Source organism: Cetorhinus maximus, chromosome 4 (genome assembly GCF_964194155.1).
Source record: "Cetorhinus maximus chromosome 4, sCetMax3.hap1.1, whole genome shotgun sequence".
In the NCBI taxonomy this organism is placed as follows: domain Eukaryota; kingdom Metazoa; phylum Chordata; class Chondrichthyes; order Lamniformes; family Cetorhinidae; genus Cetorhinus; species Cetorhinus maximus.
This window is the reverse complement of record NC_135882.1, coordinates 149,593,339-149,620,229: the sequence shown is the minus strand read 5'-3', so window position 1 is coordinate 149,620,229 and position 26,891 is coordinate 149,593,339.

Below are 26,891 nucleotides of genomic sequence, written 5' to 3'. Positions count from 1 at the left end.
TTTGAGGCCACAATCGGATCGGCCATGATCTTAGCGAACAGCAAAGCAGGCTCAAGGAGCCGAATAGCCTACTCCTACTCCTAATTCTAGTATTCTTGTGTTCTTCTGATGAAGGTCCTGGACAAGTGCAGCCAGATAAATGGGAGAGAAAAAAATTCTGTGTGTCTGCCAATATGGCAAAAATCTAATCAAATAATATAGATTATTGTGTCAAACACTGCTCTATTGCAAACTATGACATGCAACAATAAAATCACATTCATGATGATTATTTGAAAGCACCATGTTGTTCAAGTACAAATTATCCCCATTCTACAATAAAGACTTTTCCAATTATCATAGATGTGCATGAACCATGGGGAAGCGTAACATGAAAATAAAGGAAAACAAAAACAAAAACAAAAATACCTGGAAAAACTCAGCAGGTCTGGCAGCATTGGTGGGGAGGAGCACAGTTGATGTTTCGAGTTGAGTTTTTCCAGGTATTTTTGTTTTTGTTTTTGTTTTGGATTTCCAGCATCCGCAGTTCTTTGCTTTTATCTCTATGAAAATAAAGGATTTCCATACATGTCGAACCAGGGAAGCAAATGTCCTAAGTCTATGGGTTATACAGTCATTCAGTGTGCAATGTATACCATCAGAACTGTGTGGACCCTTAATTGTTGATCATAGTCTTCTAATGTGATTTCAAATAATGTATTCATTAACACGTACTGAATGTGAAGAAGCAAAGTCAAGAACACCACCAGGGTCTGTAATGAGTGGATCAGGAAAGACCCGACAATTCTCAGAGAGCTTTCATTGTATGGAGATTATACAAGCTCCTATATAAATAGAACAGGTTATAAGTTGTTCAAATACAAACAACAACAGCATTGACTTTACAAACTTATGTACCCAGAAAAATTAATGAAAATTTGGGCATGGAGGTCAGAAGGTTCTGTCCTTCACTAATTTTCTGATTCTGTTGACAACATGAATTCTCCAGGATGGGAGTGTACATTTGTAAAACATAAAAGCATTTCCAAAAATATTGGGAATACAATTTGCAAAATGACATTTAACAATGATAAACATAAAGGATTACACATGTCAAAAAATATTGGTACATCTACAGAGTGGAAGAGCACAAGGAGCCCTAGGAATGGGCCTGGGTGTTCTCTAAGAAATAAATAACTTGCATTTATATATTCACATCCTTAGGATATGGCTGGAAATAAAGGCCAGAATCGACCATGGGCATCCTGGCGGGCATGAGAGGACAATATGGCAAGAAGGCCAAATATTGGTTTTATGCCATTGTGAAACCAGTTTGCGATCGTCCACTCTGCCCGTCAATGGTGGGATCCGTTTCTTGCCGTACAACACCGGGAACTTAATTTTATTGCATTTGCATCTCATCATTGTGTCGGAATCACCACACCACGTCAAATTTACTGCCCACTTTGGTGTGACTTCAGAACGGCGTAATTTACCGCTGCCTCTAAAAGGCATGCACCTGGCGAGCTGAACTGCGAGTGGAACTCGGAGGTGAGTGAACACAACATTGCACAGCGCTTGCAAGGATAGCCCATAAGACATCAAGAAAAAGGCGCCATGCATACAGTGCAGGGTGTCAAGGCAAGTCATTTTTTCCCAGCTGGCTTTCAGTGCAGTGCCAGGCACAGGCTCCAGTGTTAATGGGGCCAGGATCGGTGGGGGGAAAAGAACACAAGCTAAAAGAAGTACACAACCAGAAGCTGTCGGAGTGGAGGGATGGGGCCACAGGAGGGGGCTGCAGAGGTGAGGAAAGTGGTCACACACTTGGAAAAGCTTGTCAAAAGTGAGCAATCTTGTGCAGCTGAGACCATCCAGCAGCACATCCATTGACAGACTTGGTGTCAGGGCTCTGAAGCATTTCTGACCACTCAAGCAACGCAAAAGCATGAAAATGCCATCAAATGCTCCAGACCTTTCCACCCCTTGGGCGCAGACTGCAAATTAATGTGTGTTTTAGGGGGCTGCAGAATAATTGAATGAATGGGCAAGTTGTAGAATCCTCTTGAGAAAGGTGGCCATGGCGCAGTCACTGGTGGAGGTGTTCACAGCCCCTTGCAATGTCTTTATTAAGGTTTAGTCCAGTATCCCTCATGGTGCAAGCCAACAGCGCAACCTTGCAGTGCGGGTTAGGAGAATGCTTGCATCTGAGCTGAGAGCAGAGCATGCAGTCCAAAGGCCGAAGCTGCAACCAAAAAGTCAAGTGAAATAGGGTGGAGGTGGGCGGGGTTTCGGACAACCATGAAACGCATTCCACACTGGCTATCCAAATGGTGGCCAGCACTCTCTGGAATGCGTGAAGGGGTCTTCAGACTTAACAATGAGAGGTTCTTAGGGCACATATGCCAATCCATGCATCTCTCGATTTGATCCTGCAGGAGGAGAACATCAGGATCACGGAGCCTTGTGATTTAATGGTATGCCTCATGGCTTACAGAGAGCAGAGAAGAGTGTGACGGAGGTGCCTGGCTTGCCAATGGGATGGGCACCACCCTCAAGATGAAGGTGCAGCAAGGCCCTGCATGCACAGCTGAAGAACCAGAGAGAGCCGTCACTCATAGGCACCTTGCTATACCCAGCGTCTATAGATGGCACTTGTCATTCCTGCAGATGACTGGAAACCAGTGTCGCCGAAGACTGTGCATGTCTAGAGAGCTGGTCGGCCATATTTGCCATGTGCTGCAACATTTGGCGTCATGGTGACATGGAGGGCATCCATTGTCAGTGGGCGTGAAAGTGACCATATTGATCAATTTTTACACCAGTGTCCTTCCAGGGCTCCATAGGTGACCTGAGCATGTTCTCGCAAGCCTCCGCACACAAGAGCATCCAGGAGGTCACAGACACCATTTTGCAAAGGCAAATAACTTTACACATTTGGAACAGGATCAGGCAAGTCAGGAAGCAAGAGCGCTGGGATTTGCGCATATCTCAGGTTTTCTACAGGTGCAGGGTGCCATCAACTGCACTTACGTGGTGCTTAGATCTCCATGGCAACAAGCAGTCAACTAATTAACCGCAAGGGATTTCACTCGCTGAATGTTCAGCTGGTCTGCGACCACCATAAATGCATCCTACAGGTCTGCGCACAATTCCCAGGGACTATCCATGGCTCCTACATCCTCAGCAGGTCTCAGATCCCTGACATCTTCCAGGGTCCACTGAGGCTGCAAGGTTGGCTCCCTGGGGACAAGGGCCACCCACAGAGGGTGTGGCTGATGATACCTGCACGGCAGCTTCAGACTGTAGCTGAAAGACGTTACAATGAGGCTCATGCCACAACCCGGACGTCGGTGGAGTAAACAATAGGCATTTTGAAAATGAGATTCCAGTGCCCCAACAGGTCTGGTGGAGCACCGCAATATAGTCTCCAGAGGGTGTCGCGCTTTGTTGTAGCTCCCTGCACGCTACACAACCTGGCACTGCAATGGGGGGAGGACCTGGATGAGGAGGGAATGGAAGAGCTTCACATTTCCTTCGGTGAGGAGGATATCATAGGGGATGAAGGTGATGAGGTCTTCGAAGGTGAAGATGCTGGCAATGAGACCATGGATGAGGCAAGCCTGCTTGTGAGGCCCGAATAGCCACAAGATTCATGGAGCATGATGACGAGACGCAGTGAGGACAGTCCTGACATCCTAACCTTGCATCTGTGAACGTTTGACTCCTGTGTGGCTGATGGCAACGCACATACCCTCAGTGCTCAGGCTTATGTCATGGAGATGAAGTGGAGGTCCTAATAGTCGCTAGATTCCAGGAGGATGATGACGAAATGCAGTGAGGGCACTCCATCGATCTTCACACTGCCTCTGTGAATGTCTGACTTCTGTCTGGCCGAGGGCAGCTCACTTGTGCTCTGTGATCAGGGTCATATCACGGAGACTCAGCTGTGAAACTTTAAACACGTCTGATCCTTTGTTTGCCTTCAGCTCATGACCCTTTCAGGAGCACAGCATCACTGGTCACAGATGCTGAAGAGATGGGGGGTCGGCTCCACCTCAAAGGTGCTGAGAGCAACTATATCTTCTTAACTTTCCTAATCCTGCCGCTACATCTTGGTGCTCCCCCAACATCCACAGCAAAGGTGGAGGCAGCCTGCTGACTGCTACAGCCTATTGCCTGTGATGACTTTGGTGGGCGTTCACGGGAGGATCGAGACCTGCTTTCAGTATCCTGCTGTGGACCAGGTGCACCCTCCTCCGCCTGTGGAGCTAGAGATAATGGGGTCAAAGGAAGAGAGGATTAGGATCGGCTAGACATTCCTGGAGTCACCTGGGTGGATGGCCGTGGGATTTCGAGCTGCTGGTCCTCCTCCCCATGGGTGCCCGCTGGCCCCTGGCTAATTCCTTGAGGAGAAGGGGCAGCCAGAATGAGATGGAGCTGCCCGCACCCCTCTCATGTTGACACTGCTGGAGGCCAGCTGTGGTGTCAGCGATGGGGTTCAGCCCACGCAGCAGTGCAGGATCAATGTCCTGGACCAAGGTCTCCATTGCAGCCACCATCCTGCTAATGTTGACCTTGATGCATTGGCATGTCGGCCTGATCGCCTCAAACTGAATACGGATGGACTCCTCCATCGTCCTTTGCAATCAGGAGTGCATCAGACATCCGTTCCTGATGTTCCTGTGATTGTCTTTGCACCTCCAAGTGCCAGTGACAACGGATATCCCCACCTCCCACTACTGCGGAACAGATTGTGCGCTGTGCTCACCAGATTGTGATCCCAAGGCTGCTCTACATGTAGGTCCCACCGAGACGTGTGTCGCTGCCCTGGTGAAGTGTGTGGGTGAGCGCCTTGATGTGCCTCCAATGGTGCTACCCTCAGGGTCCTCATCCAAGGTGCTCTCAGCGCTGGAGTCGGGGTCAACTTTGCCTGAGGGTGGCATGTCAGATGTGCCTGGGACAGAAATTGGAGATTATTAATGCTGAGCAGCCACGTTACACACAGAACAGTAGACTCAGAGTAGCGTTGACAGAGGGGTGGTATGGCACAGGATCCTCATGTGGATGCTTACCGCCAACCTCACCATTGCCACAAGAATGGTCCACATCCTCTCTGTCCAATTCCAATGTGCAATTCTCAAATGGAGTGAGGACCTTTATTTCTGGCACTCCACCCCAATCTGGAAACTCTCCCATTTATTGTGCGCGATCTTGTCCTGCATCAAGCAGATAGGGAGAGTGTTAGCAAGGCGCTTGCCAAGCCAAATGAGAAGGATGCCAGGTGTTTGTGTGTGCTGAGTGGAGCCAAGGACGTGATGAGGAGGTGATCTCCAGAGGAGATGAGGACTGATGGAGATGTGAGGGTGTGAGTGAGTGATGGTGATGTCCCTTGAGCTGGTATAGTGAGTGAAATGCCAGTGAATGTGTGATTGTGAGTGTGTGAGTTGAGATTGAAATGGTTGACTTACCCTGGCGACACAGATGAGATCATTCATCCTTTTGCTGCACAGGATGGCCGACCTCTTATGTGCCGTTCAGGCCATGATCACCTCTGGCACTGCCTTCCAAGCCGGAGTGGTGAGAATTATATGGCTCCTGTGGCCAGAACCGAGGTAGAGGGTATTGAGGCGGGCCTCCACAGTAACCAGGAGCAGACCATGGGGTGCATCACTGAATTGTGGGGTTCCACTCTTCTTGGCTTTTGGGGCCATGTCTTCATTGGAGTAGCCCTGGTCTGCAAGCGTTGAGAAGTGTGCACGCGGCTGCAGTTTAAATATGGTGCCCGGAGTGAGGACGCGGTGAGCTAACGGCGTGTTGGGAAAATTGGAGACCGTCTGCCAGCGACCCGGCATGTTTCCTGTGACTGCATAATTTGTGAGGTGGGAAGGGAATGATAGAGCGCGAAGATCCACCGTTGCAGCCGGAGGGTGAAACGTGCTTTTTTCACGCCCACTACTGCACAGTGAAATCTGGGACAATTCCACCCACAGGACTAAACTTTACTGGCCCGGGGGTGGTGGGTTAGGAATTGGAGTGCAAGGCATGGGAAAATTGCAGGGAGTCATTTCAGGATGGCTCCTTGACTCATTCTCAGGGGAGGTTTCCTATGGGGGTGAGCTGGCTTGTGGATTGGCTACCTGCTTAGCAGAAGTGGGCAACTAATCTGCATAATTAAGATGCTAGTTAGGGCCATTTAGAGTGCTTGCCAGCATTTTGCCAGTGGTGAACAGTATGCACCGCGTTCAGTGGACACCAGCTTAATGGAGGTGGCTTCCCTGTGGCAGTCAGGAGTCCATCAGATCTACAGGCTCCAGCCCCCAGAGAGGGGGCTGCCGACATGGATGATCACCCTTGCAGCCACAATGAGTGATCCACAGGGCTTTCTCCTCCAGTCCAAGGGGCCTATCTACCTGCTTGGCCCCTCTGAAATGTTGTTTCAAACTCACCCTCTCAATCTCCTATCTTCCCCAGCAGTGTACATCTCTCTTGGTGGGGCTATCGGAGCTTCAGAGCTGCCGTTCCTCGGATTGGACCGACGGCACAGCAACAGGGGCTCTGAATTGGATGGTGAGTGCCCAAAGTGACCGACTGGCAGGCCACTTCTGGGAATATCGCTCATGCTGGCAAGTGTGGGCTCAGAACCCCCATTTGGTCCTGACATCAGAGTCTCAAAGTCCACGGAAAATCCTGCTCAAAAATTGGGAGAAATCAAAATTACTCCAAATTAAATTTGTTTTTTTTTTAGAATTATTTTCATAACCTGCTGTGTATTGTGAAAGTTCATAAAGTTCCATGAACAATTTGGATAGAAGGTACTTAGATTAATGATTAAATCAGACAGCAGGAATTTCAGTTATGTGGACAGATCAGGGAAGCAGGGCTTGTTCTCTTTAGAGCAGAGAAGGTTAAGAGGAGATTGAATGGAGATGTTCAAAGTGATGAGCTGTTTTGATGCTGTGAATGAGGACAAACCATTTCCACTTTCAGGAGTGTCGGTAACCAGACGACACAGAATTAAAATAATTAGCAAAAGAACCAGATGTGAGATGACGAGAAATGCATTCACACAGCGAGTGGTTACAATCTGGAATGCATTGCCTGAAAAGGTGGTGAAAGCAGATTCATTAGTGACTTTGATAAGGGAATTGGAAATGCTTGAAAAAAAGTGTGTAGGGCTATGGGGAAAGAGGAAGGGAGTGGGACTAATTGGATAGTTTGTTCAAAAAGCCGGAGCAGGTTAAGATTGGATGAATGACCTGTGTGCTACAAGATTCTATGAACCTATAAATGATGTTTATGCATAATCAGTAAAGTTTACTTGGAATATGTTTCTCGTTGTGGTCAGTGCTATAGAAACATCACATGAGTAATTTTATTTAAATGTTACCTACCCTTAGATCTTTCCATTCTTTTGAAATTGCATTGCAATTCATCACACTGAAAACATTGTATTCTACAAAAGAATGATACTGAAATATATTATCTGACTCTTGGTGATATTGAGATCCTCGATTAAAGTAAATACAACAGTGGGTAATGTCACATGATTGAATATCAGGTGATCAAACCAGAGTTGGAAACCCTAGAAAATAGCGTAAAGAACATTTTTTGAAGTCAGTTTCCAAATAAATGATGATCAAAAATGACTATGATTGGAAATTACAATGGGACAAAACAATGACAGATGCACTTTGGAGTTAAGCTTAATTATGAACCTTATGTAGCAATTTTCTTGAGGCTTGTCATGTAGCATGAATTATGAGTTTATCACCAGGGCCTAGGGTTCTGAAATGTATGTACAGTCATTTTTTTACATCATAATGACTCATTCTCATCATTAACAATGAACTTTTTAACTGTGCCCTTATTCTGTAAACTGTTTATTAATTTTTTAGCCTGACACACCAATTACCCTCTTGTACTTTGCTGGGTTAATCACCGATAATGAATAACACTCAACCCCTCAAACCTTTTTTAATGCTTACTGCAAAAAAATGATTCATATTCAGGCAGCCACGACATTCCAAAAACTGTTACAGAATATTGATGAAAAGTCTTAGTGACAATTTAATTCTTTCGTCTATCTGAATCTGAACATGGACCTTATAGCAATATAGAGCAGCCCAATAGGAATTTAGTGAAGGCAGAGGAAGGCAGGGTGGGTGCTTAGCAGGGAAGGTCCGTCCTTTCGTTTTAGGGTGCGCAGAAGCATTATAGCTTCCCACAAAGAAATTTCTTTTAAAAGCTGCACCTATTTGGACACCTTCTGGTTCCGACTCTCATGTCTGCTGTCTTCATATGGTAGAAAAAACACGGTGGCTTCCTACTCAGGCCGGAGAGTTAAAACTGTAGTTAGGTCCCGATGACACTACTGGGACCCGGCACGCGTAGCATCATCTTTGGTTGGGTCTCTCACTCAGTAGAACAGGTTAACATCAGCAATTGGCAGCTTCCAATAGCACCAGGGCTGACAGCTAACCTGGGAGACTTTAACTGCCCATCTTCTCGGTTTTCTCTGTGTGGGTAAGGGCCCCACAGTTTTACTGCTGCTGCACCGGAAAGGCAAATTTGGGTATCATCAGCATACACGTGTAAAGAGAACACTCATGTAAAGAAGAAAGAAAACTTGCCTTTCATCACCTCAGGATGTCCCAAAGTGATTTACAGTCTACTAGGTACTTTTGAAGTGTAATTGTTGTCGTAATGTAGGCAACATGGCAGCCAATTTACACATGGTGAGGTTCTGTTTCAGTGATGTAGATTGAGAACTCTCCTGCTCTTCATGGAATTATTTTACATTTACCTGAGAGGACAGGTTGGATCCACTAGAAACGTTTCATCTGAAAAATGGCGCCTCTTGAAGTGGATTATGACTTTATCCCCTTTTTTGTGACAATTCTGGATCAGGTATACTCCTTGGATGATCACTCTCACTTAAGGTTGAGAAAAACAGGCCTCACAGACACTTATTTGGGTCTGAAGAACTTATCTAACTCTCCCCAAAGAGAAGGGACCAAAAGAGAATATTATCATCCTCCAGAAAGCTATTTAAACAAGTTTTAGCCAGATTTTAACAATTCATAGGAATATTGGAACAAGGAGCAGGAGTAGGCCATTCAGCCCCTTGAGCCTGCTCTGCCATTTAATAAGATCATGACTGATCTGATAGTAATCTGAAATCTCCATCCCACCTACTGCCGATAACCTATCACCCCCTTACTTACCAAGAATCTATCCACCTCTGCCTTAAAAATAGTCAGACTCTGTTTCATTTCTTTTCAGGAAGAGAGTTCCAAAGACTCACAACCCTCAGAGAAAAAAAAACCTCATCTCTATTTTAAACGGGCAACCCCTTATTTTTAAACAACGACCCCTAGTTCTAGATTCTCCCACAAGAGGAACCATCATCTCCACATCCACCCTGTTAAGATCCCTCAGGATCTTATATGTTTCAATCAAGTCACCTCTTATGCTTCCAAACTCCAGTGGATACAAACCTAGGCTGTCCAACCTTTCCTCAAAACACAACACACTCATTCCAGGTATTAGCCTGGTAAACCTTCTCTGAACCACTTCCAATGCATTTACATCCTTTCTTAAATAAGGTGACCAACACTGTACACAGTACTCCAAATGTGGTCTCACCAATGCCCTGTACAACTGAGGCATAACCTCCCTATTTTTGTATTCAATTCACCTCGCAATAAATGATAACATTCTATTCACTTTCCTAATTACTTGCTGTACCTGTATACTAGCCTTTTGTGATCCATGCACTAGGAGACCCAGATCCCTCTGCACTTCAGAACTCTGCAATCTCTCACCATTTAGATAATATGTTTCTCTTTTATTCTTCCAGCCAAAATGGACAACTTCACATTTTCTCATGTTAAACTCCATCCGCCAGGTCTTTGCCCATTCACTTAACCTATCTATATCTGTTTGTAATCCCCTTATAGTCTTTTCACAACTTACTTTCCCAGTTATCTTTGTGTCATCAGCAAATTTGGCAACCATCCCTTCAATCCCTTCATCCAAGTCATTTATATAAATTGTAAACTGTTGAGGTCCCAGCACTGACCCCTGTGGCACACCACTCATTACATCTTGCCAACTTGAAAAAGACCCATTTATGCCTATTCTCTTCCTCCTAATAGCCAGCCAATCTTCTATCCATGCCAATATGTTACCCCCCATACCATAAGCTATTATTTTCTGCAATAAGCTTTAATGTGGTGCTTTATCAAATGCCTTCTGGAAATCTAAGTACAGTACATCCCCCACTTTCCCTTTATCCACAGCACATGTTACTTCCTCCAAGAAGTCCAATAAATTGGTTAAACACGTTTTCCCTTTCACAAAACCATGTTGACTCTACCTGATTACCTTGAGCTTATCCAAGTGCCCTGCTATAACTTCTTTAAAGCTCCTAACATTTTCCCTATGACAGATGTTAAGCTAACTGGCCTGTAGTTTTCCACTTTGTCTCCCACCCTTTTTGAATGATGGAGTTACATTTGCTATCTTCCAATCTAATGGGACCTTCCCCAAATCTGGGGAGTTTAGGAAAATTATAACCAATGGATCAACTATCTCATTAGATGCTTCTTTTAAGATCCTAGGATGAAGTCCATCAGGACCTGGGCTCTTGTCAGCCCGCAGCTCCAACAATTTACTCAGTACCACTTCTCTGGTGGCTGTAATTTTCCTGACTTCCTTCCCCACTTCCATTTCCTGGTTTATAGCTGTTTCTGGGATGATACTTGTGCCCTCTATAGTGAAAATTATAGCTGCTGAATTAAGCTGCCATCTCCTTGGCCAGGATTTTTCCCTTGTCGGGTGGACTCGGCGGCTGCGAGTGGCGCATGACAGCGATTTCATACTGCTCGACCAATTAAGGCCTGCCCAGCATGAAACACGTGCTGCAGCGCTCAGTGCTGCCAGTGTGGGGCGTTTGAGGGTGGGGGAGGGTGGTGTTGGTGGGGGACCGGGGAGTGGGGTGAGTGGGGAGCTTCACGCAAGTGTGTGCAGGAGGTGCTCCCTGAGGCACAGAGCTGCCTCAAGGAGATGGAGATTTTGGAAAATTAAAAATTAGGAATTTCAAAATGTTAAAGAAACATGTCCCCTCATCTGTCTCTGTCACATGAGCAGGGACATGTGATTAATGAAATGTTAAAAGTTTTATTTAACTTTTAATTGCTGTTGCGTCATCAAACTTATGTCATCCCTCTCTATTGTGCTAATACCATAATTAACTCTCAGAGCCACCCCTCCACTTTTTCCTCGCTTCTTGTCATTCCTACATATCCTGTACCCTTCAATATTAAGGTCCTAATCCATGTCCTCCTGCATCCATGTCTCCATAATAGCTATCAAATCATAATTATTTATTTCTATGTGTGCTCTCAGTTCATCTGTTTTGTTTTGAACGCTATGTGCATTCAGATACAGATCTTTTAGTTTTATCCTTTTATTCTTTTTATAACCTCTAGTTTCATCTGTTGATTCACTATCGGTAAATTGATTTACGCCCACATGCTGCAGCTGTGACACATCACCTGTCCTGACATCCTTGAAGTGTTCTAATTAACAATTTAATTATTTTATTTAATTATATATTTTACTCTTGTTTTTATATATCCAATAAACTTACCGTCAGTTGCTAGACTATTTTGAACCTTAGGCATTGAATAATCCTTAGTCACTTCAGATTCTCACCAAATAAATTGTTTCTTCACCTGTGGCAGAGTAGAAACACTTCCTGAAGGCTGAGAAAGTTAGAAAGCAGGAAGGGAAAAGAATACTTTTTTCCCTTCCTTCCCTAACTCCCTTAATTACCCAACTCCTAGCACTCTATTCCAAGGGGAGGATCTTCCGGTCGGCGAGTGGGGTCGGGGCCCGCTCACTGATATGTAAAATGACCCGGGATGATGTCAGGCGGAACTCCTGATGTCACCCCGCGTCATTTCCATTTTCAGGTCAGTACGGGCACAGCCGAATCAGCTGCATGTCTGCCGACCTGTCAATCGCCTATTGAGGCCATTTACAAACTAACTGACATCATTAATGGACCTGCCCATCCAACTTTAGGGTTGGCGGGCAAGGCGGGAGCCCTGGCAGGCTTAAGATAAAGCATGAAACCTCATCCATGGGTGGGGTGAGGTTTCATGAGGGTTTTTAAATATTTAATAAAGGTTTCAGTAAAAGTGATGGACATGTCCCAACTCATGTGACGGTGTCACATGAGGGGACATATCAGGGAAATGTTGCTATCATTTGTTTAACATTTTTAAATGTGGAGCTGGACTCCCTCAGTCTCAGGGGGATCACTCCAGGCTGAGGGAATCCCCCCCTGCCACCCGCACAGGGAGCGCATAGCACTTCCTGGCGGACGTCACGCTGGGCAGGCCTTAATTGGCCCGCCCACATAAAATGGCGGCGCGCCCTTGATTGGGGTCACAAATCGGAGGCATGCCTGCTCCTGCACTTTCCCAATGATGGGGGGAAAATCTTTCCCTAAGTCACACGTCTTGCAGTAAACATTACCTAAAGCCCGTCTTTCCATGATGCACCGAATTCCCACTTGAATCAAATTCCCAAATATACTCACTCTGTCTCTGTCTCACTCAGGCCTAAGCCTCCATTCACTGATCATGCGCTTCTTAGCATTCGGATTCTGAAAGGGTTCGGGCATCTCCCCTCAATACTGTACCTCTCAACTGAAGAGTGTAAGGAGATGGGTTATTGAGTGTTGACACAGAAAACTATATGAGACAATATATTTTCTAAGTTATGTAAAAGTTTATTTAAAAACTGTTCATGCAATCCACACTTGATGGGAAAGTCAACTGCAACATTGATAGTTCTAGGAAAATAAATTATAATCTTGTTTCTAATAGAGAATCCAGGTTTAAATAATGCTATAAAGATATATTTAAGATATCCATCAATGTTTAAAGTAGTATTTACCTTAAATCCCTGAGTAGAAAGCTACAGAGTTTGGCAAGATACCTCCATCCCAATTAGCTACACTACAGCAGCTATACCTTTACTGTGAGAAATGCTGGGGTGAACCCAATGAATCTAAAAATCCAACTTTGTGGTTCCAATAGTTATGCCATTAAAAAGCTGAACCAGCAGGAAGCTCGTGAACACACATGTTAGTTAACATCCTTCATTCTAGTCAACATTCTTTGAGCTAATAGGGTACTGAGAGATGCAGATGATAGTAACTTCCTTGCTACACAATCGTCTCTTCAGGTTAGAATGCAGTTTCCTGGATTCAGTTGACAAGTGATTTAGGAGCATCTGTTGTTATCCATTGTTAGATTATGGTACCTTACAATGATTATTTGCAACATTTTGTTATCAGTGCATCACTGAGGTGATGAGTCCATGAATTTCAGGAACAAGTTCCTGTTGGATGTTGGTATCCTTCAGCATGTACTTGAGTGCACAAATATGCCTAAGCATGTTTCTTTTTCAGGCAGATGAATTCAGACAGATGGACCATGCTTTTTATTTATTTAATCCTTGAAAAATCTGAATCCATGAAAAATCACTATTTAAATCTTATAAGCCTGTATTACAGTTGGAATCCTTCAGACTCTGACAGTTCAGAATCCCTTCCGTATGCCACTGAAGACGGTTGTTTTGAGTCACAAAAATGACTTTCAGCATAGAAGGAGGTATTGGGGAGAATTTTCTCCCTGTCGGGGTGGGGGGGGGGGGTGGTGCTGCTGGCGTGGAACGGGAGCGCAGCCAATCGTCGCCTCTGATTGGCTGTGCGCCACCATTTTACATGGGTGGGCCAGTTAAGGCCTGCCCAGTGTGACGTGCACCCGGAAGCGCTGAGCGCTCCCTGTGCGGGCAGGGGGACTAGGCTGAGTTGGGGCCTGCGCTCTTTTGCGCATGCGCGTGAAAGGGCGCAGAAACCTCCCTGAGGCACAGAGCTGCCTCAGGGAGATTAGTTTGACTTTTAAAAACTTTAATAAAGAAAAAAAAAATTAGGACATGTCCCGTCAGGTGAAAGTGTCACTTGAGCTGGGGCATGCCTATGAATTTTAATTAAAACCTTTATTTCACTTATAAATCAGTCATGAAACCTCATCCCGGCCATGGATGAGGTTTCATGAAAAATGCGAAGGCTGCCTGGGGTCTTCGCCTGCCCGCCAACTGACTCTGGTGCGCACCCACCGAACTGAAAGTCAGGATGACGCGCGGTGATGTCGGGACGCACGCCCAACATTACCGCATATCATGTCACGCGCTGGTGAGCGGGGGTGGATTCCACCCCCGCTCGCCGAGCCGAAGACTCTGGCCCTTATCTCAGGAGATACGTGGCAAATGCCATGTTATCATTTGGCATGGTATGCTTGTAAGGAATGTGGGTGGGGGAGAATTGAAACTCCAAATATGTAGTACCTTTGACAAATTCTCTCCTATTAGCATGTTTTTTTCTGGGAGAGCAGGTGGTGAAAGCACCTTCATAATGACTCTATTGAGATAGGTAGCAGTGGATCCACAGGAGAGGAATGTAATGGGGATACACTTGACAGTAGAAGGAATGATCAGTGTTAATGGAGGCAGAGAGGATAAGGAGAGGTAGAGGAGAGGAAGGAGCTGAGAAGATAGGTGGATCTAAGCTAAGACAATGGGTTGTATTTTAGAAAGAAATCAACGGTGTCAAGAAAGGGGATGTAGAGTATGTGAAAGAAGATCTAAAGAGGCAGCGTAATTTATAGAGCCTCTTGGAATATTATGGTTTGGCTGCAAATTGGGGCAGGTAGTCAGGCTCCATGTGGTGGCAAAGGCTGGTGTTACACATGCAATTTTTAAAATTTGTTCTTAGGTTATGGACAAGGTTGGCAAGGACCATTTATTATCTTTCTCTAGTACCCCAAAAAATGGTGATGGTGAGCTTTCTCCTTCATCCACTGCAGTTCCTATGCAAATGGGATGCCCACAATAAAGTTAGGTAGAGAAATTCAGGTAACGGCAAATACTGCGGATGCTGGAAATCTGAAACAAAAACAAAAAACGCTAGAAAAACTTATCAGGCCTGATAGCATCTGTGGAGAGAAAGACAGGATTAACGTTTCGAGTCGGTATGACCCTTCTTCAGAGCTTTGAAGAGGAGAAATTCAGGTGTTTGATCCAACAATAGTCCCAGTCAGGATGATGTCTTAACTTGAAAAAAAAATTGGAAGCAACCTTCTTGGTGATGCAGGACAATCATGGAGGTAACATTAGTGTAAACTTAACGTTCTCAGTGGATTCATGTGGATAGGGCATACTGTAGCCATAATGCTGTTTTGGTGTGGTATGCAACGCTTCTGCATTTTGGAATCTGGACTTGAGTGTTTGGAGATTGCTGTTGCACCATGGAGAATACTGTAAATGAATACTGCACCATGAAAATTATAGCAACATGGGTTCAACCAAGGTGCTGAGGTTATAGATTGGATGGAAGACAACTTACAGCTGTTTCTTTTCCCCTGCGATTGAAGAGGAATCAGCAGGTTGGAAGTGAACAGAGGGCCATAATTTTGACAGAAATGAAGGAGTGATCAGAGATGGTCTTCACTCTGATTAAAACTTTGGAATTGTAAATTCCAATTAACGCCCGCCCAGTAGTACATGCGCACTAAAGAGCGCAGAAATCTCCCAGAGGCAGCTCCGTGCCTCAGCGAGATTAAGTGCAGTTGTAAAGTTGAAAAAGACAAGAAAAAATATTCAGACATGTCCCCTCATGTGACAGTGTCACATGAGCTGGGACATGTTTATGAATTTTCATAAAATTTTTTATTTAATTAATGAAACCTCATCCTGCCTGTGGATGAGGTTTCATGCAAAACGCAAAGGCTGCTTGGGCTCCTTGCCAGCCCGCCAACCTTAAGGTTGGACAGGCAGCCCTGTCAATTTGTTTAATTGGTTGATTAGTGGCCTTAACAGGCCTTTGACAGTTCGACTGGCGCGCAGCCAACTCCGGTGCACGCCCGCCGAATGGAAGATTGGAATGACGCACGGTCGTGTCGGGACACATGCCCGACGTCACCGTGTGTCATTTTACGTGTCAGTGAGAGGGCCCCACCCCCGCATGCTGAATGGAAAATGCTGGCCAAGCTATTTCACTTATCAAGACTTTGGCCATGTTTAAATTCACAGTCATCTGCTCTAATCCTACTCTGCTGTTTGCCTCCTAATCCATTAATTATTCTTTCTCAAACCATTTTCCAATTCCCTTTTAAATAATTAATGAATACTGCTTTGAAGATTTGTGGCAAATAATTTCATATTCTAAGAACATAAGGAACATGCAAAATAGGAGCTGGGGTAGGCCACACAGCCTGTTGAGCCTGCTCCGTTATTCAGTACAATCATGACTGATCTTGGGCTTCGATTCCATTTTCCCACCTGTTCCCCATATCCCTTAGTTCCCTGAAAGACCAAAAAACCTGTCTGACCCGGCTTTATGGGCAGGATTTTGCCCCCCGTCGGAGGCGAAGTTGAAGGGTGGGCGGGCACAGGCGCGCTTCCGATCAGCACCCCCAATCAGGGGCGCAGCGCCATTTTAAGTGGGCGGGCCAATTAAGGTCCGTCTAACGTGACATCCGCACAGAAGTGCTGTGCGCTCCCTGTGCGGGCGGGGGGATTCCCAAAATCGAGAGTGTGCTCTTTCGTGCATGCGCACGAAAGAGCGCATTCATCTCCCTGAGGCTAGGTGCTGCCTCAGGGAGATCGGCTCTAAATATAAAAAAGCTAAAAATAGAAAAATAAAATTTCCCTGACATGTCCCCTCATGTGACACTGTCACATTAGTTGGGACATGTCCATAAATTTTTACAAAAACTTCATTAACGTTTTTTAAAACCTACATGAAACCTCATCCCGCCGGTGGATGAGGTTTCTTGCTTTATCTAATTCCCGCCGGGGCTCCTGGCCTGCCCACTAACCATAAGGTTGGACGGGCAGGTCCATTAATTAGTTTAATTACTCTGCCAATGGCCTCAATTGGCCATTGACAGGTCGGCGGATGCACAGCTGATTTTGCTGCGCCCCCGCCTGCCGGAAAATTTAAATGGGGTGTGGTGATGTCGGGAGTTCCGCCCGACGTCACTGCGTCATTTTGCATGTCGGTGAGTGGGCCCTGCCCCCCGCTCGCCAATGGGAAAATCCTGCCCTATATTTATTCAACAATCGATCATCCACAACCCTCTGGGATAGAGAATTCCAAAGATTCACAACCTCTTGAGTGAAGTAATTTCTCCTCATCCAACAATCTTCAGTGCAAAACATTATTTTTTCTAACATCCTCTTTAGTCCTTTTTATATCATCTTAGTTTTTTTGCCCTGTTCTTACTATCTTACTGATCATTTACATCAATCTAGCACTTGTTACCTTATTACAAGACATTTAAACTCAGCTGCAGTGAAGAAAAGCCTTAATGCCTGAAGTCTGTCTTCATAATACAAGATTTATCTCTAGTGGAGCATGCAGTTGGGTGGGATGACCAGCTGTGATTCAGTGATAGCAGCATATGTTAGAAGGCTGCAGATTCTAGTTCTACTTAAGCACAAAATTTGGACTGCTAAATCCAAGGCTGGGAAGGAGTGGAGAATTGATGGAGGTGCTATTTTTGGGATTAGACATTAAACCTTCATCACATTTGCCCCTCTCAGGTGGACATAAAAGGTCTCTTGACACTACTTTGAAGATTTTAGAAGACAGAGTGGCATAGTGGTAATATAACTTGACTAATAATCCAGAGACCTAGGCTAATGTTCTGGGGGCAATGGTTCAAATCCCACCAAGGCAACTGGTGGAATTTAAATTCAATTAATAATCTGGAATTGGAAAAATGGTCTCAGTAATATTGACCATGAAACCATTGCCGATTGTCATAAAAACCCATTTGGTCCACTGTGTACTTTAGGGAAGGAAATCTGATGTCCTTACCTGGTCTGGCCTACATGTGACTCCAGACCCATAGCAATGTGGTTGACCGTTAACTGCCCACTGAAATGGTGTGGCATGCCACACAGTTCAAGGGCAATTAGGGATGGACAACAAAAGCTGGCCTTGCCAGCAATGCCCACATCCCCATGAAAGAATGAAAAAAAGAGCAGTGGAGATTTCCCCAGTGTCCTGGCCAATATTCTCTCAACCAGCATCACTAAAACAAATTATCTGAAGGTTATATCACTGCTATTTGTGAGAACCATTTGTATGTAAATTGACTGCTGCTCTTGTCCCATATTGGCACTTGACAACCAAACCAGCTTTGGAGTACCACCACAAATAAATGTTTCAATTTTTTTATATGCTCCTCCCAGCATCACACATGTTCTTGGGCTGCTGGTGGTGACCTCTCGCCCTTGATATGTTCTGATCTAGGCTGGTGTTCAAGGTGGCGAACTCCGGTGGTGACTGTCGCTTGCAACTCAGTGATATTTAACATATAAGGCTGGAGATCAATTTTTTGTGGTTCTGTCATTGGCCTCTTTGGACACGAATGCATCACCTGGGTCGGCTGCAATCCAGTTTCTAGGTCAAGGGTTTCAGTCTTCCCAGTGCTTGATCTCCAATCGATGCTTGGGGTTGGAATTTTCAATTCTGTTTCAGGAACCCAGCTGCCAGTTCAATCCCAGTTCCTAACCCTGCACTGCCTGTTCCAGGCACTCCTACCTGGATTTTAAAGGCCAGGCCAATCAATAGCAGGGAAAGAGTTCACCATCCAATCAGCTCCTAATGCTGGAGGGTCAATGGGAGGGAGAGAAAGAGAAGTAAAGCTGAGTGTCTAGTGGAGTGGGCGGGGACGGACCACAGGATGGCTGGTAAACAGTGAGGAGTAGATGGTGGTCATGGGACATCCAACCATAGCAGGGAGGAGAGATTGGGGCCAGGGCAGTAGGATGAGATTGGAGGGGGTTGCTGATGATTGTGTGGGGATATGATCATGGGATGGGGGAACAAGTAGATTGCTGGATGGGCACATGTTAGCAGTAAACTCCTGCTCCTCCTAGTGCATTGATGTAAAGGCAAAGACATTTACCTCATGAATGCAGCCCTTCTCACCTCCTTTTACCTGCTGGGTTTTTTGAGGTCTGAGAAACCTGGCTGACTCTAGTTAAAAGTAGAATGACTGTTGAAATGGAGGCATGCAACAACAATAAAAAGTTTGAATGACTGACTCATCTCCTCTGAGCAGATTGGTCATCTACCCTTCAACCTGCCTCCATTAAAACCAGAAATGGGCGGGAGGGGTCCTTGTTTCATCTCCCAGCTGAAACAAATGCACCTGTTATTGGGGGGTTAAAATTGTGCTGAGCTGTCTGAAAACACAACAAAGGGGTCAAGAGAAGTGGTGGAGATATAGCACTGGGTTTGATTTGCATATATGTGGAGGTTGAGCTTTTGGCTTCAGATGATGTTGCCAAAGAGCATAGGAACAGGATCAGGTCATTCAGCACCTCAAAGCAGCTCCACATTTTGGTTAGATCATGGTTGATCTGTACCTCAGCTCCATTTATCCATTTTGGCTCCAATTCCTTTGATAAAAATCTATCAATCTCAGTCTTGGAACATAATTGTAGATGAAAAAGAGAATGGTCAAACCCTTTGGGGACAGCATGGGGTGGGAGGAGAAACCATTGCTTCAGACGCTCTAGATATGATTGAATACCTAAGCGTGGAACCAAGCAAGGGCACACTGACAGCTGGACAACAGCGGTGAAACATTGAAGCAGAATTGTGTGATTGATTGTGTCAAAGGACACAGAGGGATAATGCATCACAGTCATGCTACACGGTTGGACGTAATGGATGGTTTGAATTAAAACTATCGTCAAATGCTTCCAGCATACTCAGAGGGTTAATATATAGAAATTACTGTGCAAGCTTGTAGTTGTTTACCAAATACCACATTAACAACCATTTGAATGGGATATCCCCAGGCAATAATTTGTTGCTGTGGTCTTGTTAGGTTTTAAAAAATAGTTTGCACAATTGTTGAAATGCAGCTGATGCTGAGTATACAGGTACAAATAAGCACAATTCATTGGCTCAGAATTTGTGGGGTTTTTGACAGTGAACTGTGTTTGACGTCATACACCTCTCTAAGTGCGAATGCGAATTCAGGATTAGAGCAAATGTAGATTAACACAGAAATCCCGAAGTTATGGTATTTCATTCACTGTTCTGCCACAGGCTGTGCCTTCTGGTGAGAGTGTCCCCTTTTCAGCTCTCATATCACTGTTAGAAACCTCGCCAAGCCTTCTTCCATGAGGTGTAGCTGGATTTTTAACAGTGTTCTGAACCTTTGCTGTTGCTGAACATTGGATCTGACTCTGAAATAATATTTTATCAGTTGTTAAATGTTTCCAGTATGATTAATTTCTAGATAATACAAGTGAGAAACCAGGCTAAATGTAAAAAATTCAGTGGGACAGTCTCAAGGTATCATGGCTCACACGGTAGCATTCCTGCTGCTGAACCAGAGGGCTCTGGGTTCAATTCCCAATTGAGGACTTGAAAGCCAAAGAAGAAGCATTTACATTGCAGCCTATCACCCTTAAAATCCTTCCAATATTCCACATTATTCTTCAAGTGGAGGAATGTGAAGATATAAAAGGGAGGTAAAGAGGTGTGATTAAAGACTTGTGATTAACATAAAAGGGAATCCAGAAGCCTTCCAAGCATGAAAATTACAAAGCGGTAATAAAAGGAGAGGTGTGCTCAATCAGGCAGTAAAATCCATGCACCACAGTCATGCTACACGGTTGGATGTAATGGATGGTTTGAATTAAAACTGTCGTCAAATGCTTCCAGCATACTCGGAGGGTTAATATATAGAAATTACTGTGCAAGCTTGTAGCTGTTTACCAAATACCACATTAACATCCATTTGAATGGGATATCGTCAGGCAATAATTTGTTTCTGAGATCCATGCATGAAGGCTGAGAACATGGTTGCGGTACTAAATGAATATTTACTATCTGTCTTTACCAAGAAAGAAGATACTGCCAAAGTCATAGTGAAACAGAAGGTAGTTGAGATATTGGATTGGCTAAAAAATGAATAAAGTGCATGTATTAGAAAGGCTGGCTGCAGTTAAAGTCAATAAGTCATTCGGATTGATCTGAAGATGATAAGGGAATTAAGAATGAAATCGTGGAAGTCATAGCCAGAATCTTCCAATCCTCCTTAGGTACAGGGGTGGTACCAAAGGACTGGAGAATCACAATGTCATACTCCTGTTCAAAAAGGGCTGAAGGATGAACCCAACAGTTTAACTTTGGAGATGGGAGATGATAACCCCAGGACAAAACTAACAGTCATTTGGACAAGTGTAGATTAATTAGGGAAACCAGCATTGATTTGTTAAAAACCAATCTTGTTTAAGTAACTCGGTTGAGATTTTTTGATGTGGTAACAGAGAGGGTTAATGAGGGTAATGCAGTTGAGGTGGTGTATATTATCTTCCAAAAGGAGTTTACCACCTAATAGGCATAACAGCAAAGCTGAAGCCCATGGAATAAAAGGGAAATTGTTACCATGGAAATTAAATTGAGTGACAGGAAACAGAGTAGTGGTGAATGGTTGTTTAACTGACTGGACAAAGCTAGACAATGGGGTTCCCCAGGGGTCAGTGCGAGAACCTCTGCTTTGCTTGATATATATTAATGACCCAGATTTTGGCAAAAAAGGAAACAACTTCAAAATTTAGGGATGACATAAAAATTGGAAGTATTTTGAACTGTGAGAAGGATAGTAATAAATGTCAAAAGGACATGGACAGTCTGATGAAATGTGCAGTTGCATGGCAGATGAGAATTAATGCAGAGAATTGTGAAGTGGTACATTTTGTTAGGAAGATTGAGTAAAGGCAATAGTAAATAAAGCATACAGTTCGAAAGCAGGATCAGGAACAGAGGAACCTGGGGAATATTTACACAAATCATTGAAGGTGCAGGGCAAGTTATGAAAATGTTCAAAAAGGTATATCCTATGGGCTTTAATAATAGATGCATAGGATATAAAAGCAAGAAAGATATGATGCTCCTTTATACATAATATTATAAGATCAAAAGAAATATGAGCAGAAGGAGACTATTCAGCCCATCAAGTCTGCTCTACCATTCAATAGGATCATGGCTGATCGGATTTTAGCCATAATTCCACCATCCTGTCTACCCCCTTCCCATAACCTTTGACTCACTTGTCAAAAATCTGTATGAATCAGCCTTGAATTTCTTCAATGACCATCTTCTACTGCTCGCTGTGGAAGAGAATTCTAAAGGCTAATGACCTGCTGAAAGAAGAAATTCCTCTTCATCTCAGCCTTAAATGAAAGACCTCTTATTTTTAAACTGTTCACCCTAGTTCTAAATTTCCTCATGAGAGGAAAGATCCTCTCAGCATCTTACCTGTTGAGTCCCCTCAGAACCTCATATGTTTCAGTAAGAACCTTTCATTCTTCTAAAGGCCAGAGAGTATAGGCTCAACCTGCTCAACCTTTCCTCATAAGACAACCGCTTAGCCCCTTCATCCTAGGAATCGGACCAGTGAACCTTCTCTGAGCTGCTTCCAGTGCAAGTATATCCTTCTTTAAGGAGACTAAAATGTACACAGGGCTTTAGATGTGGTCTCACCAATATCCTGTACAGATGTAGCAAGTACACTTATACTCTATCCCTTCACAATAAAGGCCAATATTCCATCTGACTTCCTTATTAATTGCTGTGCCTGCATGTTAACTTTTTGTGATTCATGTACAAGAAGACTCAAATCCCTTTGTACCATGGCATTCTGCAGTCTGCCTCCTCTTGAATAATATTCTGTTTTTTTATTTTTCCTGCCAAAGTGGACAGGCACACATTTTTCCACATTATACTCCATCTGCCAAATTTTTGCCCACTCACTTACCCTATCTATATCCCTTTGCAGACTCTACATATTCCTCACAACCTGCTTTCCTACCTATCTTTTATCATCTGTAAACTTGGCTACAATAATCAGACCCTTCATCCAAGTTACTAATATAGGTCATAAATAGTTAATGCCCCAGCACTGATCCCTGTAGCACTCCACTCATTACAATTGTCAGCCTGAAAATGATTCATTACTCTGACTCTCTGTTTCCTGTTAGTTAGGCAATCCTCTATCCATGCTAATATATCATCATAACTCCATGATCTTATCTGGTAACCTTTTGTACGGCCCCTTAAATGCCTTTTGGAAATTGAAATGCACTGCATCTACAGATTCCCCATTTTCACCATTTGCTACATCCTTAAAAAACTTTGTAAGACACTACTTCCCTTTCAAAAAACCATGTTGACTCTGCTTGCTTGCATTATGATTTCCTAAATATCCTGCATCCACCTTCTCAATAATGGATTCTAACATTTTCCCAATGATAGTTGTTAGGCTAACTGGCCTATGGTTTCCTGCTTTCTGTCAACCCTCTTTCTTGAATAGAGATGTTACATATGTGGTTTTCCAGTCTGCTGGGACATTTCCAGAATCTAAGGAATTTTGGAAGATTACAATCAATTCACCCATTATTTCTGCAGTCACATTTTTAAGAGCCTAAGATGCAGACCATCAGTTCCTGGGAAACTGCTAGCCTTTAGTCCCAGTAGCTTGTGTACACTTTTTTCTCTAGTGATCATGATTGTTTTAAATTCCTCTCTCCCTCTTGCACCCTGCTTTTTCACGAACCTTATAATACTTCAAGTGCCTTCTACTTGAACTGAGATTGAAATGACTTGTTCAAAGCCTCTGCCATTTTCTTGTTTCCCATTATTAATTCTCCCGTCTCACCTGCTAAGGGATTAATGCTCACTTTAGTTACTCTTTTGCTTTTGAATACACTTGCAGAAGCTTTCACTGTTTTCACATCTCACACTCCAATTGCTCCCTCTTTACTATTGTTCAGACCATAAGAGCATAAGACGTAGGAGCAGAATTAGGCAATTTCTTACCTCCGCCCATATAGATTCTACACCTTCTGATCCAAGATCATTTCTTGCTATCGTAATCGTTCCATCTTGTACTAACAAAGCTACCCCGCCACCTTTTCCTTCCTGCCCATCCTTTCAAAAAGTCACATACTGCTGAATATTTAGTTCCCAGCTTTGATCCTCTTGTAACCATGTCTCTGTCATGGCTATAAGGTTATATCTATTAACCTCTAATTGTGCCGTTAATTCATTTATTTTTTTCCAAATACTATGTGCATTTAAGTAAAGAGCCTTTTTACCATTGTTCCCCCTTTGACCCTATTTGCTGCTTTATTTATGTTTGTACAGTCTGCCTTATCCTGTCCCACCCTGGGTAACATTACCATAATAGCTGCCCTGCAAGGCTGCCACATCCTTTTGCTTTGTAAGCCTACATGCCCCCTCTTCAGAACCCTCCCCCCATCTATTTAGTTTAAAGCCGTCTCTACAGCCCTAGTTGTTCAATTCGCCAGGACACTGGTCGCAGCACGGTTCAAGTGAAGCCCGTCCTGCCGGAACAACTCTCTTCTAGCCCCAAGAACTGAAACCTATTCCTGCCACATGAATCTTTGAGCCACGCATTTAGCTCCTTGACTTTATTTACCCCATGCTAGTTTGCCCCTGGGTCAGGGAATAATTCTGAGATTATTACCTTGGAGGTTTGGCTTTTCAATTTAGCTCCTAACTGTTCAAATTCTTTCAGCAGAACCTCCTTTCTAGTCCTATCAATGTCATTGGTACCAATGTAGACGATGACAACTGGATCCTTCCAGGATCTGGAATACACTGCCTGACATTGTGGTGGAGGCAGGCACAATGGGGCTTTCAAATGGGAATTGGATAAGTGCCCAAATAGAAAAATAATTACAGGGTTATGGGGAAAGAGCGGGGAAGTTGGACTAATTGATTTGCTCTAGTAGAGAACCAGCACACGGACACGACAGCTGAATGGTCTCCTTCTTTGCTATAATCATTTTATGATTCTATTATTTTTTAAAACCATATTTTTAATTAATTCTTTATTTTTGTAAGTCTGTGCATGGCATTTCAGCATCTACCCTAATCCATGTAAGCCGTCGAATCTCTTTTTCATTCTCTGTAAATGTTTTTAAAAGTGGTTTGATTATTCATGCTTTCTATTTCCTGATTTTGTTGTCTGTGGAAATTCCATTAAGTGACTGGCCGCTTAAACAGCTTGCTGACATCACTGCTGCTTAACACTGGGAATCCCATTAAACACCAATCTACTGCACATCGAGAGAGGTAAAGTTCATGCTATAGATATCATTAGATCTCTCAACGCAACTTTCTTTGAGGTCAGCGGCAATCTCCGTTGATTCACTGCTCACCACAAATTATGCACCATCCTTTTAAACATGGGGACCAGAGTGTGATTTCTTATTATGGGTTCATTTGGTCTCCATGTGCATTAGCATTGTAAGGATGTAATATTTTATTAGAAATACTCTATGGTGGAAATCCTCATGAATGCATTTTAAAAATTGGTAACCATAGTGACAGGAGGAACTCGTACATAAAAAATATTCACGTTACTTGAATAGTAATTCTCCGTGTAAAGTGCTTCATGATGTTTCAATGTGAGGTGTGCTATGTTATTGCCAATATTATTATATTTACATAAAAATGAAAATTCAGTTAAATCAGGAAAAAGACGTTTGCTTAAATGAGAACTTCATTGCACTGAATAAATTTACAGCTCAATGGACCCAATTTTATATGCATAAAGTAAACCAAGTTATTGTGACCTTGTGTCTTAAGTGTGGGGTAGCTTTTGCATCAAATAATGGATTGCAGTTGTTATGATTACCTGAGTGGATTTTGAAAAACCCCTTGATATTACCACAGAATAAATATATCTGGGGCTTAGAAGCTTGGTGCATCAATTCATAATATCCTGTTACTGAATGCAAATCAGGCTGGCCGTGACTTGCCTGAATGAGGCCCAGGCCATTTTAACCCCTCAGCTTCGTTGCAATACCCCTGTACAGACTCAGTCCTGAACCTGCTGTGTACAGTATGGAGCCCGTTGGTTATGAGCAGGATATTACCCACATGCCAGGTAGCCAGCAGTCAAGTTAGTGTATCAGGGGAGTCTGGCTGAAATTGTGAACAGGACAGAAGGGGAGCAAGCCCAGAATATGAGAGCTCTCTTCCTCAAAAGGCAGAGGAAGCAGAGTCTTTAAACACTTATAGATAGATAGACTTTTAATCAGTAAGGGAATCAAGGGGTATGGAGAAAAGGCAGGAAAGTGGAGTTGAGGATTACCAGATCAGCCGTGATCTCATTGAATGGCGGAGCAGACTCGATGGGTCCAATGGCCTACTTCTGCTCTTACGTCTTATGGTCTTATTTTTAAGGCAGAGCTAGGTAGGTTCTTGATAAGCAAGGGGCTGAAAGGTTATCGGGGTAGATGGGAATGTGGGGTTGAGGTTACAATCAGATCAGCCATGATCTTATTGAATGACAGAGCAGGCTCGAGGGGCCGAGTGGCTGACTCCTGCTCCTAATTCCTATGTTCGTATATTCGTATGTAAGTGTAACATCCCTGTTCTGACTGGTGCACAAGGAAACTTTAAAAAATTGAAGCAAGTTACCTTAATGACCCTCTTCTTAGCTTGCCTTTCCACGTGGCACCAGACTTCCTTGGCAAGCCTGGCATTGGGTGCTACACATGCAACGATATGTTAAAATCCAGTTGTGATATGATCCACATCATTGGAATCTTTGGAGTTCTCTACCCCAGAGGGCTGTGGAAGCACAATCATTGAGCATATTCAAGTCAGAAATTGATAGATTTCTGGAGACTAATGATATCAAGGGCTATTGAGGTAGTGCAGGAACATGGCATTGAGGTAGATGATCAGCCATGATCTAATTGAATGG